Raw genomic sequence first — 14450 nt, 5'->3', positions numbered from 1 at the left:
CATCCATCACCCTGAGCTATTTGATCTGAGAGGCTTGACTTGTGTTTGATTGAGGTTTTGACTTCATCACTTGGGGTGTTGATCCTAAAAATCCATTGCAGATCATTAAAAGTCATACTATAGAATGCCATAAAAGGTTATAATATAGCATGCTTTAAAAAAAAGGCATAACGAATTGAAAGTATATTATGCCATAAAAATGGAAATATAAAGGACTGAACACACAACCTTGGATTCTAACCAGTCTACCATCACTCTGAGCTATACAATCTGAGAGGAGTAGCACATGTTTGGTTGGGATTTTGAGTTCATCACTTGGGGTGTTGGTCCTAAAAATTCCTTGCAGCACACGAGGAATCGAACCAATAACCTTAGGTTTGCCAGAGAGGCATTTATCACTTTGAGCTATTCTGTCTGAGAGGCTTGACTGGTTTTTGGTCGAGGTTTTGATTTCAACACTTGGTGTTTTGAGTCAAAAAATTCAAATCTCATGAGGATCGAACAAACAACCTTTTCGACATACTATAGTATAACCTTTTTTTTACTTTTTCGACATACTATAGTATGACTTTTTTTTTCAATTTTTTTCGACATACTATGCTATGACAGTTTTGGACATACCATACTATGAATTTTTCGACATACTATAGTATAACCTCTTTTTTTACTTTTTTCGACATACTATAGTATAACCTCTTTTTTGACTTTTTTCGACATACTATAGTATGACTTTTTTTTCAATTTTTTTCGACATACTATGCTATGACAGTTTTGGACATACCATACTATGACTTTTTCGACATACTATAGTATAACCTTTTTTTTTACTTTTTTCGACATACTATAGTATAACCTCTTTTTTGACTTTTTCGACATACTATAGTATGACTTTTTTTCAATTTTTTTGGACATACTATGCTATGACAGTTTTGGACATACCATACTATGACTTTTTCGACATACTATAGTATAACCTTTTTTTTTGACTTTTTCGACATACTATAGTATAACCTCTTTTTTGACTTTTTTCGACATACTATAGTATGACTTTTTTTTCAATTTTTTTCGACATACTATGCTATGACAGTTTTGGACATACCATACAATGACTTTTTCCACATACTATAGTATAACCTTTTTTTTTTGACTTTTTTCGACATACTATAGTATAACCTCTTTTTTGACTTTTTTCGACATACTATAGTATGACTTTTTTTTTCAATTTTTTTCGACATACTATGCTATGACAGTTTTGGACATACCATACTATGACTTTTTCGACATACTATAGTATAACCTTTTTTTTTTTACTTTTTTCGACATACTATAGTATAACCTCTTTTTTGACTTTTTTCGACATACTATAGTATGACTTTTTTTTCAATTTTTTTCGACATACTATGCTATGACAGTTTTGGACATACCATACTATGACTTTTTCGACATACTATAGTATAACCTTTTTTTTGACTTTTTTCGACATACTATAGTATAACCTCTTTTTTGACTTTTTTTCGACATACTATAGTATGACTTTTTTTTTCAATTTTTTTCGACATACTATGCTATGACAGTTTTGGACATACCATACTATGACTTTTTCGACATACTATAGTATAACCTTTTTTTTTTTTGACTTTTTTCGACATACTATAGTATAACCTCTTTTTTGACTTTTTTCGACATACTATAGTATGACTTTTTTTTCAATTTTTTTCGACATACTATGCTATGACAGTTTTGGACATACCATACTATGACTTTTTCGACATACTATAGTATAACCTTTTTTTTTTGACTTTTTTCGACATACTATAGTATAACCTCTTTTTTGACTTTTTTTCGACATACTATAGTATGACTTTTTTTCAATTTTTTTCGACATACTATGCTATGACAGTTTTGGACATACCATACTATGACTTTTTCGACATACTATAGTATAACCTTTTTTTTTTACTTTTTTCGACATACTATAGTATAACCTCTTTTTTGACTTTTTTCGACATACTATAGTATGACTTTTTTTTCAATTTTTTTCGACATACTATGCTATGACAGTTTTGGACATACCATACTATGACTTTTTTCGACATACTATAGTATAACCTTTTTTTTGACTTTTTTCGACATACTATAGTATAACCTCTTTTTTGACTTTTTTCGACATACTATAGTATGACTTTTTTTTCAATTTTTTTCGACATACTATGCTATGACAGTTTTGGACATACCATACTATGACTTTTTCGACATACTATAGTATAACCTTTTTTTTTTGACTTTTTTCGACATACTATAGTATAACCTCTTTTTTGACTTTTTTCGACATACTATAGTATGACTTTTTTTTCAATTTTTTTCGACATACTATGCTATGACAGTTTTGGACATACCATACTATGACTTTTTCGACATACTATAGTATAACCTTTTTTTTTGACTTTTTTCGACATACTATAGTATAACCTCTTTTTTGACTTTTTCGACATACTATAGTATGACTTTTTTTTCAATTTTTTTCGACATACTATGCTATGACAGTTTTGGACATACCATACTATGACTTTTTCGACATACTATAGTATAACCTTTTTTTGACTTTTTTCGACATACTATAGTATAACCTCTTTTTTGACTTTTTTCGACATACTATAGTATGACTTTTTTTTCAATTTTTTTCGACATACTATGCTATGACAGTTTTGGACATACCATACTATGACTTTTTCGACATACTATAGTATAACCTTTTTTTTTGACTTTTTTCGACATACTATAGTATAACCTCTTTTTTGACTTTTTTCGACATACTATAGTATGACTTTTTTTTCAATTTTTTTCGACATACTATGCTATGACAGTTTTGGACATACCATACTATGACTTTTTCGACATACTATAGTATAACCTTTTTTTGACTTTTTTTTCGACATACTATAGTATAACCTCTTTTTTGACTTTTTTCGACATACTATAGTATGACTTTTTTTTCAATTTTTTTTTCGACATACTATGCTATGACAGTTTTGGACATACCATACTATGACTTTTTCGACATACTATAGTATAACCTTTTTTTTGACTTTTTTCGACATACTATAGTATAACCTCTTTTTTGACTTTTTTCGACATACTATAGTATGACTTTTTTTTCAATTTTTTTCGACATACTATGCTATGACAGTTTTGGACATACCAAACAATGACTTTTTCCACATACTATAGTATAACCTTTTTTTTTTACTTTTTTCGACATACTATAGTATAACCTCTTTTTTGACTTTTTTCGACATACTATAGTATGACTTTTTTTTTCAATTTTTTTCGACATACTATGCTATGACAGTTTTGGACATACCATACTATGACTTTTTCGACATACTATAGTATAACCTTTTTTTTGACTTTTTCGACATACTATAGTATAACCTTTTTTTTGACTTTTTTCGACATACTATAGTATGACTTTTTTTTCAATTTTTTTTCGACATACTATGCTATGACAGTTTTGGACATACCATACTATGACTTTTTCGACATACTATAGTATAACCTTTTTTTTTTTCGACATACTATAGTACTTTTTTCGACATACTATAGTATAACCTCTTTTTTGACTTTTTTCGACATACTATAGTATGACTTTTTTTTCAATTTTTTTCGACATACTATGCTATGACAGTTTTGGACATACCATACTATGACTTTTTCGACATACTATAGTATAACCTTTTTTTTGACTTTTTTCGACATACTATAGTATAACCTCTTTTTTGACTTTTTTCGACATACTATAGTATGACTTTTTTTTCAATTTTTTCGACATACTATGCTATGACAGTTTTGGACATACCATACTATGACTTTTTCGACATACTATAGTATAACCTTTTTTTGACTTTTTTTCGACATACTATAGTATAACCTCTTTTTTGACTTTTTTCGACATACTATAGTATGACTTTTTTTTCAATTTTTTTCGACATACTATGCTATGACAGTTTTGGACATACCAAACAATGACTTTTTCCACATACTATAGTATAACCTTTTTTTTTGACTTTTTCGACATACTATAGTATAACCTCTTTTTTGACTTTTTTCGACATACTATAGTATGACTTTTTTTTCAATTTTTTTCGACATACTATGCTATGACAGTTTTGGACATACCATACTATGACTTTTTCGACATACTATAGTATAACCTTTTTTTTTTTGACTTTTTTCGACATACTATAGTATAACCTCTTTTTTGACTTTTTTCGACATACTATAGTATGACTTTTTTTTCAATTTTTTTCGACATACTATGCTATGACAGTTTTGGACATACCATACTATGACTTTTTCGACATACTATAGTATAACCTTTTTTTTTACTTTTTTCGACATACTATAGTATAACCTCTTTTTTGACTTTTTTTCGACATACTATAGTATGACTTTTTTTTCAATTTTTTTCGACATACTATGCTATGACAGTTTTGGACATACCATACTATGACTTTTTCGACATACTATAGTATAACCTTTTTTTTTACTTTTTTCGACATACTATAGTATAACCTCTTTTTTGACTTTTTTCGACATACTATAGTATGACTTTTTTTTCAATTTTTTTCGACATACTATGCTATGACAGTTTTGGACATACCATACTATGACTTTTTCCACATACTATAGTATAACCTTTTTTTTGACTTTTTTCGACATACTATAGTATAACCTCTTTTTTGACTTTTTCCGACATACTATAGTATGACTTTTTTTTCAATTTTTTTCGACATACTATGCTATGACAGTTTTGGACATACCAAACAATGACTTTTTCCACATACTATAGTATAACCTTTTTTTTTGACTTTCTTCGACATACTATAGTATAACCTTTTTTTTTACTTTTTTCGACATACTATAGTATGACTTTTTTTTCAATTTTTTTCGACATACTATGCTATGACAGTTTTGGACATACCAAACAATGACTTTTTCCACATACTATAGTATAACCTTTTTTTTGACTTTTTTCGACATACTATAGTATAACCTTTTTTTGACTTTTTTCACATACTATAGTATGACTTTTTTTTCAATTTTTTTCGACATACTATGCTATGACAGTTTTGGACATACCAAACAATGACTTTTTCGACATACTATAGTATAACCTTTTTTTTTACTTTTTTCGACATACTATAGTATAACTTTTTTTTTTTCGAATACTATTTTTTTTTTTCAATTTTTTTGGACATACTATGCTATGACAGTTTTGGACATACCAAACAATGACTTTTTCGACATACTATAGTATAACTTTTATTTGACTTTTTTCGACATAGTATAGTATAACCTTTTTTTTCGACTTTTTTCGGACATACTATAGTATGACTTTTTTTCAATTTGACTTTTTTTTGACTTTTTTTCCACATACTATAGTATAACCTTTTTTTTACTTTTTTCGGCAAACTACAGTCTTACTTTATTCGACATGCTATAGTATGACTTTTAATTTTTTTTTTAAGTAAGTAAGTAATAGCAGCTGCCAGCATCATTTCGCTATAAAGCTAAGTGTCTTAAATATGTATAATTCTTCTCTCTCTCTCCATCTCTCCATCGCCACTCTCTATCAATCTTCCACTCCCACTCTCTATCGCCCCCTGCCTTCTACTGACTCCACCCCTTCCTGACTCCTCCTCTCGCTACACTATTCAATTAAATATCAGCTGGTTCTTATGATCTTCTCCATAACCCGCTACTTATATCTCTCTGAAACAACAGTGGGGAATATGCCCCCACCATCACCTCCGCGGTGATTGCACTCGAGACTGCCAGTGGGGGAATGAACCTGCGCAGCTCAGCACAGCACCGTCAACTCAGCTGACAGCTCCCTATGAGGGGAACCCTACCCACTGTGCTACAGCCTCACTGGCATCTAGACTTCTTCTCTGCGCGTATTTAACCTTGTCCTTGCAAGTCGGATCTCAAAACTTACCGCGCATAAGAATCGAACCCACAATCTACGGGATGTCAGCCCATCGCCCATCCACCTGAGCCATTCTTCCTCACACTCTTTAACTGTGTTTTGGTATATTTAACCTCTTCATTGCAAGTCGGACCCTGAAAACTTGTTTCCCGCATAAGGATCGAACCCACAATCTACGGGATGTCAACCCTTTGCCCATCCACCTGAGCCATTCTTCCTCACACTCCTTAACCCTGTCCTGGTATATTTGGCATTGCCATTGCTTGTAAGACCTTAAAACACCCTGGCCCGACGCAAGACTCAAACCCACAACCTCCGGCATCCCAGCCCCAGTCTCCTATCGCCCTCACCCATCGGCCCCGACACTCTTGACTTGTCTCCGTGCTTATTTGCCATTGCCATTGCATGTAAGACCTTAAAACACCCTGGCCCGACGCAAGACTCAAACCCACAACCTCCGGCATCCCAGGCCCTCTCCTATCGCCCTCACCCATCGGCCCCGACACTCTTGACTTGTCTCTGCGCTTATTTGCCATTGCCATTGCATGTAAGACCTTAAAACACCCTGGCCCGACACAAGACTCAAACCCACAACCTCCGGCATCCCAGCCCCTTCCTATCGCCCTCACCCATCGGCCCCGACACTCTTGACTTGTCTCCGCGCTTTTTGCCATTGCCATTGCATGTAAGACCTTAAAACACCCTGGCCCAACGCAAGACTCAAACCCACAACCTCCGGCATCCCAGCCCCTCATCGCCCTCATCGGCCCCGACACTCTCGACTTGTCTCCGCGCTTATTTGCCATTGCTATTGCATGTAAGACCTAAAAAAAGCACCCTGGCCCGACGCAAGACTCAAGCCCACAACCTCCGGCATCCCAGCCCCTCATCCATCGCCCTCACCCATCGGATCCGACACTCTTGACTTGTCTTTGATTATTTGCCATTGCCATTGCATGTAAGACCTTAAAAACCCTGGCCCGACCCAAGACTCAAACCCACAACCTCCGGCATCCCAGCCCCTTCCTATCGCCCTCACCCATCGGCCCCGACACTCTTGACTTGTCTCCGCGCTTATTTGCCATTGCCATTGCATGTAAGACCTAAAACACCCTGGCCCAACGCAAGACTCAAACCCACAACCTCCGGCATCCCAGCCCCTGTCCTAACGCCCTCACCCATCGGCCCCTGACACTCTCGACTTGTCTCTGCGCTTATTTGCCATTGCTATTGCATGTAAGACCTAAAAACACCCTGGCCCGACTCAAACCCACAACCTCCGGCATCCCAGTCCCTCTCCTATCGCCCTCACCCATCGGCCCTGACAAACTTGTCTCCGCGCTTTCTGCCATTGCAACAAGACCTTAAAAAACCTGGCCCGACAACAAGACTCAAACCTACAACCACCGGCATCCTAGCCCACAACCATCGCCCTCACCCATCGGCCCTGACACTCTTGACTTGTCTCCGCCAAAAGCCCATTGCCATTGCATGTAAGACCTTAAAACAACCTGGCCCGACGCAAGACTCAAACCTACAACCACCGGCATCCTAGCCCCTCTCCTATCGACTTTTTCTCTTTGGGCCGTAAGACTTTAAAAGTCAAAGTGTCTGGCAAGATTCCAACACAAACCTTTGGACTCCTGTCCATTCATCTATCACTGTGAGCTATTCCATCTCCGATACATGGTCTATGTTTCGGTAGATCTTTTGACTTTTTCTCTTTGGGCCGTAATACTTTAAAAGTCAAGGTGTCTGGCAAGATTCAAACACGCAACCTTTGGACTGCTGTCCATTCATCTATCACCGTGAGCAATTACATCTCTGATATATATATTCATTGTTTCTTAGAAGTTTTGATTTTTTTCTCTTTGGGTCGTAAGACTTAAAAGTCAAAGCACCTTGCAAGATTCGGCTTGACTTGTGTTTGATTGAGGTTTTGACTTCATCAAAGTTGGGGTGTTGATCCTAAAAAAACCTCATACTATTATGTCGAATAAAGTCATAGTATGTCAAAAAGTCATAGTATAGAATGCCATCAAAAGTTATAATATAGAATGTTTAAAAAAAGGCATAAGTAATTGAAAAAAGTATATTATATGTCATAAAAATGGAAATATAAAGTATTGAACCCACAACCTCGTCATTCTAACCATGTCTACCAAAGGTCATACTATAGCTATTCAATCTGAGAGGTTGGGATTTTGAAAACTTCATCACTTGGTATGGTCCTAAAAGTTCATATCATCTCATAGTATTGAACCAACAAAAGGTCAAACCTTCTAAAGAGAAGCATCTATCTGTCTTTGAGCTAAAAAAGGTCTATACTATACAGGTTTGAAAAAAGTCATAGTTGGTCAAAACTGTCATCACTTGGTTTTGTTTCTAAAAAAATTAAAAAGTGATAATAGTTTCAAAAACAACCTTTGGGATTCAAACCAGTCTCATCTCTATAGCTATTTATTATGAGATATTTTATACTATAGTTTTGATGTAGATTTTGTTTCCTTAACTTCATAGCATAGTTGGTCCTAAAAAAACTGCAGCTCAGGATTGAACCAATAAAAAATGTCAAAAAAAAAGTCATCCATCACTATGAGCTATTTGATCTGAGAGGCTTGACTGTTGTTTGATTGAGGTTTTGACTTCATCATGGGAAGTCCAAAACTCCATTGCAAATCATAGCAAGTCATACTATAGAATGCCATAAAAGGTTATAATATAGCATGCTTTAAAAAAAAAAAAGGCATAAGGAATTGAAAGTATATTATGCCATAAAAATGGAAATATAAAGGATTGAACACACAACCTCGTGGATTCTAACCAGTCTACCATCACTCTGAGCTATTCAATCTGAGAGGAGTATCACATGTTTGGTTGGGATTTTGACTTCATCACTTGGGGTTGTTGGTCCTAAAAATTCCTTGCAGCACACGAGGAATCGAACCAATAACCTTAGGTTTGCCAGAGAGGCATTTATCACTTTGAGCTATTCTGTCTGAGAGGCTTGACTGGTTTTTGGTCGAGGTTTTGATTTCAACACTTGGTGTTTTGAGTCAAAAGTGATTCTAATTCATGAGGATCGAACAAACAACCTTGATTGGTTTTCTACATCTCTATCAGCCATTTGTCATACTATAGAATGCCAGTTATAATATAGCTTTGACTTTAAAAAAAGGCATAAGGAATTGAAAATAATCCATAAAAATGGAAATATAAAGGTATCGAACCCAAAACCTCGTGGATTCTAACCAGTCTACCATCACTCTGAGCTATTTGATCTGAGAGTCTTACCACATTTTGGTAGAGGATTTAACTTAATCACTTTGGGTTGTTGGTCCTAAAAGTTCACATCATCTCACGAGTAATCGAACCAACAACCTCAAATTTGCTAGAGAGGCATTTATCACTTTGAGCTATTCTGTCTGAGAGGCTTGACTGGTTTTTGGTCGAGGCTTTGATTTCAACACTTGGTGTTTTGAGTCAAAATATTCAAATCTCATGAGGATCGAACAAACAACCTCTGGTTTTCTACATCTCTATCAGCCATTTGTGCGGAGACTCTTGACCCCAGTTTGGTATAGCTTTGACTTTATCACTTGGGGGGGACGTCCTAAAAATGAATCACAGCTCCCAGGTATCGAACTAAAAACCTCAAAACGTCAATAGAGCCGTCTACCGTTCTGAGCTATTTGATCATAGAGTCTTGACCCCTTTATTGGTAGAGGTTTAACTTCATCACTTTGGGAGTTGGTCCTAAAAGTTCACATCATCTCGTGAGTATTGAACCAACAACCTCAAATCTTCTACAGAGGCATCTATCACTTTGAGCTATTCTATCTGAGAGGCTTGACTGGTTTTCGGTCGAGGTTTTGATTTCAACACTTGGTGTTTTGAGTCCAAAAATTCAAATCTCATGAGGATCGAACAAACAGCCTCTGGTTTTCTAATCAATCTTACATCTCTATCAGCCATAGAGATGTAAGCGCGATCTACCACTGTGGTTGAAACAACGATCTGGCGGTGAGTGACTGGATGACCGGGGTTGATATACTGCAGAGTGGATGAGTAGATTGATGGCAGGTGTGTGGCTTGGAGCAGGTGAGTATACTTGACAGTAATCAGGGAGCTGGGGAGAGTGAGAGGAGTGACACGCCCACCTCACAGACACACACACAGAGATAAACAAACAAGGGAGCACAGGAGACACAAGGGCAAGGGAAAACACATGAAACACAAGGAATAACCGGAGACATGGCCATGACAACTAGAGTGTCCTCTTTTATGACAACCAAATAAATCCTCAGTTTGCTTGAATAAAAAAAATAAAGAAGCATGAAAACAATCAAAAAGGATCTTTTTAAACTTTTTTTTCTTTAACATTTTAATTTCTCAAAGTCCATAATGGTGGCTCAAGTACAGCAAGTAAGTTCTCATTTCTTCTGGTGGTCCTCACACCTTCTTCCCACCTCTTACCTCCGGACAGTTACCCGGGCGATGGCGGAAGACTTCCTGTGCACGGTTCGGTCAGACGACAACACAGAGCACTCAGATGTGGAGGACTGTCTCTGCGCCTCCGCCGAGGTAGCGAGGAGGGACCCTGAGACCGGCATCGTAACACTCACCCTGAATCTAGTCTACGCTCCCATCAGGCCACGCAGGTACAGTGATACTGCGCTCACACACACACAAACTAAGTATGCAGGAATATGAAACGCACAAGGAGAACTTTTCTCTTTTTGTTTCAGAGATTCATTAGCTTTTGAGTTAGCTCCTGTTGTTGATCCTTGTTAAACCACTCCACCGGTTGTGCTACCAGCTGAGGCAAACACCTCACACCCCTCTGTATTCATGACTCATATGCTCTTCTCTCTCTCTCTCTCCTTTAGCTCCACAGAGCCTCCTCCTCCATCAGCATCATTAGAGTCTGAGTTTGGATGTTTGGGCTTTGAGACTCTGCAACATCTTACTGCACAGCGCTGTAAGATGATGGGGAAAGTGAGAAGCACTCCATGCAAATGAACCTGTGGAGGAAATGGATGACTACTCCCCTCTTGTGGCAGAACAGTGGAACACATGCAGCAGGAGGACGCATTCTGACCTGCAGCCAAACTCACTTCCTGTTGTGCAAAAACATTTTATTTCTATTACTTCTTCTCTCTGATTTCAAAGACTAATTGTGAATATTTGCATGTTGGTCTCAAATTAATTTAAAAGCTCTGAGTGACAACATATGGATGCAAGTGTGTGCATGTGTGTGTGTGTGTGTGTGTGTGTGTGTGTGTGTGTGTGTGTGTGTGTGTGTGTGTGTGTGTGTGTGTGTGTGTGTGTGTGTGTGTGTGTGTGTGTGTGTGTGTGTGTGTGTGTGTGTGTGTGTGTGTGTATCAAATATTTTGTGCTTTTTCTACATTTTAATTCACCTCATCTGTGTCTTTCCTGTCCTGATCAAAAAGTAGATAACAGACAGCGCTAACATTAAAAAAAACTGTATTATATGTAGTTATAATATGTAAATAGTTCAAAATGAAAGAATTGGTCATATAAGTATGATGGAAACTAATATTTGAATGTGTTGGACTCAATTTTCACAATCTGTTAAATGAAATCAACTTGTAACTTTAGCATTTAGTTAAATTAATGAAATGTTTAATCACTCTATGATGACTTAATGACTAAAACTGATCATCAAATGAAGGTTTTAGAAACATAATTAGCTGATTAGCATACTTTCCAGCCTGCATTGTATAAGAGTTGACATTTTCCAGAATGCAGCCGCTGCAAATCAAGCCTTTTGATATATTTCCATCAATACAAATTATTGGTTTAACTTTTTGAAGGCATATTGTTAGATTGTTAATGACATAAATTGCAGGTCCAGATTATAATAATAAAAGCTGCTACGGGCAACATTTATTAAGGAAAAACCAAAAGTGTGACTATGTATGTCGAAAAACAGTCATACTATAGTATGTCGAATAAAGCCATTCTATAGTATGTCGAAAACAGTCATATTATAGTATGTCGAAAAACAGTCATGGTATAGTATGTCGAATAAATTCATATTTATAGTATGTCGAAAACAGTCATATTTATAGTATGTCGAAAAACAGTCATGGTATAGTATGTCGAAAACAGTCATACTATAGTATGTCGAATAAAGCCATTCTATAGTATGTCGAAAACAGTCATATTATAGTATGTCGAAAAACAGTCATGGTATAGTATGTCGAATAAAGTCATATTTATAGTATGTCGAAAACAGTCATATTTATAGTATGTCGAAAAACAGTCATACTATAGTATGTCGAAAAACAGTCATGGTATAGTATGTCGAAAACAGTCATACTATAGTATGTCGAAAAACAGTCATGGTATAGTATGTCGAATAAAGCCATTCTATAGTATGTCGAAAACAGTCATATTATAGTATGTCGAAAAACAGTCATGGTATAGTATGTCGAATAAAGTCATATTTATAGTATGTCGAAAACAGTCATATTTATAGTATGTCGAAAAACAGTCATACTATAGTATGTCGAAAAACAGTCATGGTATAGTATGTCGAAAACAGTCATACTATAGTATGTCGAAAAACAGTCATGGTATAGTATGTCGAATAAAGTCATATTTATAGTATGTCGAAAACAGTCATGGTATAGTATGTCGAATAAAGTCATATTTATAGTATGTCGAAAACAGTCATATTATAGCATGTAAATTACATTTACATTTTGATTGATTACATTTGTTCTGCATGCAGTACTTTTGCTTTTTATACTGCACATTTTAAGGATTGTATTTTTACTGATTGTGCCTATTTTGACTCAGTGTCATATTTATAGTATGTCGAAAACAGTCATACTATAGTATGTCGAATAAAGCCATTCTATAGTATGTCGAAAACAGTCATATTATAGTATGTCGAAAAACAGTCATGGTATAGTATGTCGAATAAAGTCATATTTATAGTATGTCGAAAACAGTCATATTTATAGTATGTCGAAAAACAGTCATGGTATAGTATGTCGAAAACAGTCATACTATAGTATGTCGAATAAAGCCATTCTATAGTATGTCGAAAACAGTCATAATAGTATGTCAGTCATGGTATAGTATGTCGAAAAAGTCATATTTATAGTATGTCATCATATTTATAGTATGTCGAAAAACAGTCATACTATAGTATGTCGAAAAACAGTCATGGTATAGTATGTCGAAAACAGTCATACTATAGTATGTCGAAAAACAGTCATGGTATAGTATGTCGAATAAAGCCATTCTATAGTATGTCGAAAACAGTCATATTATAGTATGTCGAAAAACAGTCATGGTATAGTATGTCGAATAAAGTCATATTTATAGTATGTCGAAAACAGTCATATTTATAGTATGTCGAAAAACAGTCATACTATAGTATGTCGAAAAACAGTCATGGTATAGTATGTCGAAAACAGTCATACTATAGTATGTCGAAAAACAGTCATGGTATAGTATGTCGAATAAAGTCATATTTATAGTATGTCGAAAACAGTCATGGTATAGTATGTCGAATAAAGTCATATTTATAGTATGTCGAAAACAGTCATATTATAGCATGTAAATTACATTTACATTTTGATTGATTACATTTGTTCTGCATGCAGTACTTTTGCTTTTTATACTGCACATTTTAAGGATTGTATTTTTACTGATTGTGCCTATTTTGACTCAGTGTCATATTTATAGTATGTCGAAAACAGTCATACTATAGTATGTCGAATAAAGCCATTCTATAGTATGTCGAAAACAGTCATATTATAGTATGTCGAAAAACAGTCATGGTATAGTATGTCGAATAAAGTCATATTTATAGTATGTCGAAAACAGTCATATTTATAGTATGTCGAAAAACAGTCATGGTATAGTATGTCGAAAACAGTCATACTATAGTATGTCGAATAAAGCCATTCTATAGTATGTCGAAAACAGTCATATTTATAGTATGTCGAAAAACAGTCATACTATAGTATGTCGAAAACAGTCATATTATAGTATGTCGAAAAACAGTCATGGTATAGTATGTCGAATAAAGTCATATTTATAGTATGTCGAAAACAGTCATATTTATAGTATGTCGAAAAACAGTCATACTATAGTATGTCGAAAAACAGTCATACTATAGTATGTCGAAAAACAGTCATGGTATAGTATGTCGAATAAAGTCATATTTATAGTATGTCGAAAACAGTCATATTATAGCATGTAAATTACATTTACATTTTGATTGATTACATTTGTTCTGCATGCAGTACTTTTGCTTTTTATACTGCACATTTTAAGGATTGTATTTTTACTGATTGTGCCTATTTTGACTCAGTGTAACATTTTCAACGGAGGACTTGAACATTAAGAAAGCGTGTTATTCTTATTTTTACATTTCACAGTATTTTTCACTTTTTTTTTTTTTTAAGTATCTTTTGAT

The sequence above is a fragment of the Anoplopoma fimbria genome, chromosome 22 (assembly GCF_027596085.1).
Source record: "Anoplopoma fimbria isolate UVic2021 breed Golden Eagle Sablefish chromosome 22, Afim_UVic_2022, whole genome shotgun sequence".
Lineage (NCBI taxonomy): Eukaryota > Metazoa > Chordata > Actinopteri > Perciformes > Anoplopomatidae > Anoplopoma > Anoplopoma fimbria.
This window is presented reverse-complemented; position numbering follows the sequence as displayed.